The sequence below is a fragment of the Dioscorea cayenensis genome, chromosome 1 (assembly GCF_009730915.1).
Source record: "Dioscorea cayenensis subsp. rotundata cultivar TDr96_F1 chromosome 1, TDr96_F1_v2_PseudoChromosome.rev07_lg8_w22 25.fasta, whole genome shotgun sequence".
NCBI lineage: Eukaryota > Viridiplantae > Streptophyta > Magnoliopsida > Dioscoreales > Dioscoreaceae > Dioscorea > Dioscorea cayenensis.
In genome coordinates this window covers 17,426,144-17,433,866 of record NC_052471.1, presented here as the reverse complement: position 1 = coordinate 17,433,866, position 7,723 = coordinate 17,426,144, and the positions used below count along the sequence as shown (strand labels likewise).

General features: G+C 44.4%; 1 non-coding gene across 1 annotated transcript; it reads right to left on the bottom strand.

Moving 5' to 3' along the window:
- Positions 1-426: 426 nt before the first annotated feature.
- On the bottom strand, positions 427-533 carry LOC120267767. The gene has a single exon (XR_005538567.1). It is a non-coding gene; the product is annotated as a small nucleolar RNA R71 (small nucleolar RNA).
- Positions 534-7,723: the final 7,190 nt, after the last annotated feature.

Genomic DNA, 7,723 nt, shown 5'->3' with positions numbered 1-7,723 from the left:
AATTCAGCTAATTTTGAAGGAGAGGAATCTAAAAACATGGCAAGACAGAATGAGCAACAGCGAACACTATCCGACTATGCCAGACCTTCAGTGTTGGGGACGTAATCGAGTATTGTGCGTCCTCCAATTATAGCTCAGAACTTCGAGCTTAAGCCGGCATTCATCCATATGCTGCAGCAGTCCGCACAATTCAACGGTTTGGCCAATGAGGATCCAAATAGTCATATAGAGAGCTTTCTCGAGGTGTGCGACATGTTGAAGATAAATGGGGTTGCGGATGATGCCATCAAATTGAGAGCCTTCCCATTTTCCTTGAAGGGGAAAGCGAAGCAGTGGCTACACTCATTACCTAGAGCATCAATCACTACATGGAAGGAGATGGTAGAAGCTTTTCTAGCCCGTTATTTCTCTCCCAGAAAATCAGCAAAGCTTAGGAATGAGATCTCGTCCTTTGTTCAGTTGGAATTGGAGTCTCTATTCGAGACATGGGAAAGGTTCAAGGAGCTACTGAGAAAGTGTTCGCAACACGGATTCCCGGAGTGGATGATTGTTCAAACCTTCTACAATGGTTTGAACCCGAGTACAAGGCAACTCTTGGATGCGACAGCAGGAGGTACCTTAGGTAGCAAAACCCCCGATGAAGCTCTTCAATTAATTGAGGAAATGGGGTTAAATAGTTACCAATGGAATGCTAGGGAGAAGAAAAAGGTGGCTGGTATCCATGAAATCGATGCGGTGACTTCATTAGCGGCGCAAGTAGAGAGTCTGAGTAAGAAGCTAGATCTCATAGCTTCGAATAGAGTTGCGGCCGTGACCAATTGCACAGGTTGTGGTGGAGGACATGCTCCCTCTGATTGCCCGATCTCTTTTGGTGATGTTTCTTCAGTGGAAAACGTTGACTTTGTAGGTAATGGCATGAGACCTCAAGGGAACCCATATAGCAATACTTACAATTCATGTTGGAAGAATCATCCCAACTTTTCATGGAGTAACCAAGGACCACAAAAGGCCATGGGGCCACCGGGTTTCCAACAACAACAACCAGCACCTCAAGTGGAAAACAGAATTTCAGGCTTGGAAACCCAAATGATGAATTTAGAGAAGCACTTGGCTAGATTTGTTCAATCTGCAAATACATGGTTTGAATCAGTCGAGGCTACACTTCGCAACCACACCGCTTCTTTGCACAACCTTGAAAATCAGGTGGGGCAAATTGCGAAGTCTCTTTCCGAAAGGCCACATGGAAGTTTACCAAGCAATACGAAAACCAACACTAGAGAAATGTGAAGGCGATCACTTTGAGAAGTGGTCGTAAGGTTGAAGGAAGGCTTCCGAGTGAGAAGCCGAAAGAACACACACCCGAGGTTGTAAAGCTTGAGGAGGGAGCAAAGAAAGAGAAAGAGGTGGCATCCCCACCTTTCAAGCCAAGAATCTGTTATCCCTCTAGATTAAAAAATGACCAAGGCAATGAACAGTATAAGAAGTTCCTGAGTTTATTCAAGCAACTCCACATCAACATCCCTTTTGTAGAGGACTTAGCTCAAATGCCTAAGTATGCGAAGTTCCTGAAAGACTTGTTAACTAACAAGAGGAAGTTGGAGGAGAGTGCTTCAGTGGTGCTAGATGCTTCATGCTCGACGGTGCTGCAAAAGAACATGCCAAACAAGAAGAAAGACCTAGGAAGCTTCATCATTCCGTGTAACATCGGCAACTTAGGTGAGGAAATGGCATTGGCGGATTCAAGGGCAAGTATCAATGTCATGCCATACACTTTTTTAAAAAAGCTAGGCTTGGGAGAGCCTAGGCCTACTCGGATGACTTTACAATTGGCGGACCGAATGGTACGACATCCGAGAGGTATCATTGAAGACATGCTTGTCAAGGTGGACAAGTACATTTTTCCGGTTGACTTCATAGTGCTAGATGTCGATGAGGATGCCGATGTACCCTTGATACTTGGGAGACCGTTCTTGTGGACTTCTAAAGCATTGATTGACATGGACGGCGGAGAGCTCACATTGAGAGTTGGAGATGACAAACTCACTTACCGCCTTGCTGAAGCCATGCGGCATTCTCTCGATTTTGATGACACTTTGTATTTCCTAGACATTACTAATGAGCTTGTTGATGAATACATGCAGGAAATGTTCAACCCGGATCCATATGAAGGTTTGTTCGACCAAGAGGAGAGCAATGAAGAAGTCATGATGCTTGGTTCGATTGAAGAAGTAACATTTACCCCGGGAATATTGATGAAGGTACTCCGAAAAATGAAGAGGGTTAGGAGACGCCACAGAAAATGCTCCAAGACTGATGGAGACGTACATGAACCAAGAAAGTTGGATGAACCATTGTTAGGTGGTCTGAAGCCCGATAGTACACCCTCTACCCTCAAGAGACTTTGCTCATCATGCTTTCAAGTTATGGGTAAGAGGGCAACCTTCATTCATGAACCCCCGTGAGGTAAGCAAGGTACATCAAGCTTAGTGACGTTAAACAAGCGCTCCTTGGGAGGCAACCCAAGTGTTTACTGTTTTCTTATCTTTTAGTTTAGCTCATTTGCATGAATAAATTGTTAAGTGTTAATGTCTGAATTTTTAGATGCTTATGCTGCAATTTTATTGTGGGTTTTAAAATCATCGTGTGCTTTTTGAGGAATTGGCGAAAGTTTGGTCGTTTGGATTCTATTTCATGTTTTTCACTGGTAAAATTTTCATAATATGGCAGGCTCTGAGTGTGCAAACATGTTCAGAAATATTCTGCAGAGCCTGCAGATTTTTCTAAGTCATCTAGAGAAAACACACGGGCGTGTGGGATTTCCACACCCCCGTGGGTGTATACTGCGAGCTCATCCAGAGAAGGCACAAGGGCGTGCGGCTGCCCCTGTGAACGACCATCCGACTGTCACACGCCCGTGGATAATTTCCGCACGGGCGTGTGGATTCCTGCAGAGTTGAGCAGATTTTTCCCGAGAGCACACAGGGGCGTGGACTCGCCCCTCTGGGTAACCTTGTGAACCATGCACGGGCGTGGGTAATTTCCGCATGCCCGTGCGAAAATATGTAAAGGAGTCTTCTCCATCCCGAGAAGACAAAGGGGCGTGTGACCGCCCCTATGAGTTAGGCGTGTGAATGTCCACACCCGTGCGGAATTTCTGCATGGGCGTGTATAATATTTTTCTTGAATATCCAGCGAGGCCACATGGGCGTGCGTCTACCACTGTGAATCCTTTGTTTGAGGGTGCACGGGCCTGGATGATGCCCGCACGCCCGTGTGGATCTCCAGGAGTTAAAAGACCATCCGCTCTCCCATTACAACAATCACACCTTTCTCCTCAGACAACCCTAAGCCGCCCAAAGAGCATTTTTCTGACATTCTCGTCCCTTCCTACTATCGTCCTCGAGTGGATTGATTGCGCATTGTGTGGATTGTAGGGGTGTTTAGGTTCAGCTCATTGGTAGGCCTTAATTTCCTCTCTTCTTCGATTTCATTTGAATCTAACTGATTACCCACGATTGAAATAGATAATACACACCGTCTTCTTGTTAAAATGGTTATGATTTGTCTTTAAGACGATCTGAAATTGAGATAGAGAGTGTGGCATGGAGATTGACTACAAGAGCCGTGCATTTTCCACGCCCCGTGGATGTGCACGGGCGTGTGGAATTTCTGCACGGCCGTGTGTTGTTATCTTCCTCCAGTCTGAATGGAACTGATTGATTTTCTTTTTTAATACATGCAGGTATGGCCACCAAATTGAAGAAAGCAGTTGCCAAACGTCCTTGAAAGCTTGCCCCTGAGCCAGAAATCATGGAATTCACACTCCCTGTGCATAAAGCTCGGTTTGAGCGGTTAGAGAAGCTTAAGTTTGGTCAAACGCGAATCCCGGATGTTGGGTTACTTAGAAAGGTGCAGCTAGCGGATGACATGGCTGACGAGGTTGAGAAATTATTATTGGTCGGTAATTGGCACAAGTTATTGAATATTCATGATCCTTCTATCCGCGCACTCACTTTGGAGGTACTTGCTTCGTTTGAGTTTGACCGCTCTTATGCTCATTTTGATAGTGTCGGCACTATTCAGTTTAGAGCCCTTGGGCAACATCATAGTATGAGTGTCACACAGTTTTCCACAAGACTTGGTCTATATGATGAAGAGTATTCTAAAACTGAGGAGTATGAGAATCTTCCAATTGACATGTCGGGTCTGTCTCCCATTGAGGCATATACATTACTATGTGGAAAGGGGCGATATGAACCAGGAGTGTCTAAGGCCTCATGTTTATCTCGACCCAGTTACAGATATCTTCACGCCATCATAAGCAAGTCAGTGAATGGTCGCGGTGATAGCACGGGAGTCATCAACAAGCAAGAGCTTCTGTACTTGTACTCCATGGTTCGGAACGAACCAGTCCAACTGGGACATATTTTAGCGGAGTATCTGAAGCATCAAGGACAATATTCCATATTGGGTATCATCTTCTCAGGTCCATATATTACCAGACTCATTGTGGGAATGGGTCTGCGAGACAAAATCAGCAGAACCGAGAAGGCAATAATACCAGCACCCCTTGGGTTAGAGACAATGAGGCTAATGGGGTTAGTTCGTAAATATTCAAATGGTGTTTATGTGCTGAACATACCATTCGAGGATGAAGCTGGGGCATCTCAGCCCGCTCCCGAGCCCCAACCAGCACCGATGGAGACCGAGACACCTCCAGTGGCAGAGGAACCACCCCCCGTGCGTACGTTTCCACCATCTCGAGCCCATGATCGTTTTGAGAGGCTAGAGAGCGCTTTAGGAGTGATACGGGCAGAGGTGGCTGAGGCTCGAGCAGAAATTGCCGAGATTAGGGCTACGTAGGCCACTCAGTATACAGAGTTCATGGTGCGTTTGGATATGTTACAGCAGATTTTAGAGTGAGACGTCGCCTCATCATTTGCATTGCGGCCGAGGACTCCTCCGGCCCCTTCAGTTCCTCTAGCACCTCCATCCTCTACCCTGGCACCGGTAAACCCACTATGTGCTTCACCAGTAGCTGCAATAGTATCGGCGCATGAGAGCGACACTGACAATTGATTTTCCTTTCTTTTACTTTCTTGCATTTTATTTTATTTTTCCTGTTTTCAGACTTTTTTCACTCAGAAAGGATTCTCCTTCTGAGATTATTTTCATTTTGCATCATCGAGTTGTATTCATTGTTTTATCCTTTATATACACTCGATTTATTTTGTCTTTATTGAGCTTCACTGAACCCCCTCGTGTATGCATGCAGATGGTCTTGTCTTCTTGGGAATTGAGACTTAGTCATGGGCATAGCCAAGGTACTGAGGTACTTGGCCATGTAAGCTTCACAACCCATTGGAACCCTACTCCCAACGAACTAGCTTCATTAAACGTCACACTAGGAGTCAGGGGAGTATTGTTTTGATTGCTTCTCCCACATTTACTTTTGAATGATTTATATTTTGAGTGAGATTGAATGTGTACATTGGGGACAATGTACAACTTAAGTATGGGGTGGAGTTTCATAGTGCACACATCTTTTCTATTGTTCTTGATTGATATATGCTCACATAGCCAATGACGGTTCACCTTAGTTGCAATGATTGTATTCTTGAGTTTAGGAGAATTTCTAACATTGAAGGTTTTCATGCTCTAGTTCTTGCTTGAATTTCTAGGAATTTTTTGCCCGATTTATACTTAGCGCACTACTCACTCTTTGAACTCTATTGGAAACTCATGTTCGATGTTAAAGGGACTAGTTAGGTTTATTTTCTTGTGCTAAATTCTTTTTTAAAAAAATGGAAAATGAAAAGAAAGAACAAAATATTTTTATTATTTATTTGTGCTTGTTGGGTGGAAAGAGCTACCACCTATGTAGTATGAAGCTACTCTCATAAGTCGGATATTAGCTATGCCCTAATGAGAGAAAGAGCTATCTCATAGGATGAGTGAAAGCTACCACTCTGGTATAAAGAGCTACCACCTCGAAAGTGTGAAAGCCACCTTAGCGGCCGCTTTGGAAAGGGCTACCTTAGAGGATGCGTGAAGCTACTACCATCTTTGAAATTGTTGACACTTTTGTAGATAAATAAGTCCCTTGTACTTAGAACTTTGAGGAGTATACCTTGGGTTGTTTTTGAGTGAGTTCACACAGGTACACGATTTCGGGTTTGTTTCCTTTTTTATTCAAGTTTTTAGCTAGAGCATTGATTTTTCGTATTTAGTGTTGAAATTTCCATTACTTGTAGAATGCTCTCTTTGTATACTTTGGTGAACCTAAGGCCAAGCACTTCCAATATCTTCTTCATTGATGCACATAACGTTTTTAATTTTTGCTTGAGGATAAGCAAAAGCTTAAGTGTGGGGGAGTTTGATAAGTGCTTGTGCGATACGAATGCGAAGCGTTCATTCCTTATGTTGAGCATTACTTTTCTCAGATTTTTACACTAATATGTGTGTTTCTATGTTACTTTTATGCAGGTAGGGCTGTGAGGCCGAGTATGAAGGAAATAGGCCAATGTGGATCACAATGCACCGATTTTGGAGGAAATCTTCCTAAGGTTCAAACGCAAAGACATAGGTCGATGTGAGATGCTAGAATGTGTGCCAACCTCCTCGTATTCGAGTTGGCACATCCATTTGGAGGGGCACAGAGGCAGTCACACTCAAGCATTCCGACTTATGCACATAGAACAAGAGTTTCACCAATGTGTACACCATTGAAGAAGCAAGTGATCCACGACGTGAACGTGTGCCCGTTTGCGTTACCCCGATGAAAGTATGGAATTGGGAAGCTATTCAGGCCGAATACTGTAGCAGAGTACTGTTGCAATATTGTAGTATGTACTGTAGCAGCACTGTTCATAGCCGGCTGAGAAACCAGAGAAACAGAGAATCCACACGGGCGTGTGGAAATTCTACACGGGCATGTGGAGAATCCACGCCCGTGTAGTCGCCCGATTCCAACCCTATTTAAAGCCGATTCAGCCCCGATTTTGGTATTCCTTTCTCCATCTTTTCCCCAACTTGCGAGAAGGCTTCGGCTAGGGTTTTGAGGGGTATTGGCTAGGTTTTTGGAGAGGTTCTACGGCTCTGACATCGCGCGTCATTTGGAAGAAGGTTATTGGGAGAGCTTTCGTCGGCACCGATCTGGCGAGGTGTATCCTAGGCCGGACAAAGGATTCCTTGTGACGAGTAGAGGAATCTCCACAAGACCATCAGCATGACCATCGAGGGGGTTTCTTTATGGATTCATTTCTTTTACATTCTATTTCTTTGATTGTACTTAGCTCCATGGAGAGCTAAACCCCTAGTGGGTACTCGGGTATTGTGAACCGTAGGATGTATTTGTTTCTTTGAACCTCTTTATTATGCTTTCAATAAATTGATGTTTATTGTGAGTTCCAACCTTGAATGCTTCATTGTATGAACATTTCCCCTAGAGTGACACTAAGGTTGAGAGTTCTTGTTAGTAACCTTGTGAGTGAGTGACACACCATAAGCGTTAGACAAAGCTAGGTTGGAGAGGGTTGAGAGGGTGAGTCGAGAAGTACAGGAGCGTCCCTTTTCCCCTCTGTTGTGATAGATTCTACCTCCATTTCTTGAGCTCTTTGGGGCCATAATAGAGTAAATGGTCTAAGGGATGAACTTCCGCTGGGGCTTAGTTGCGCTTGCAACGCAGTGAAGCGTTGAGGTGATCTTAGTATCTAGGGCTCAA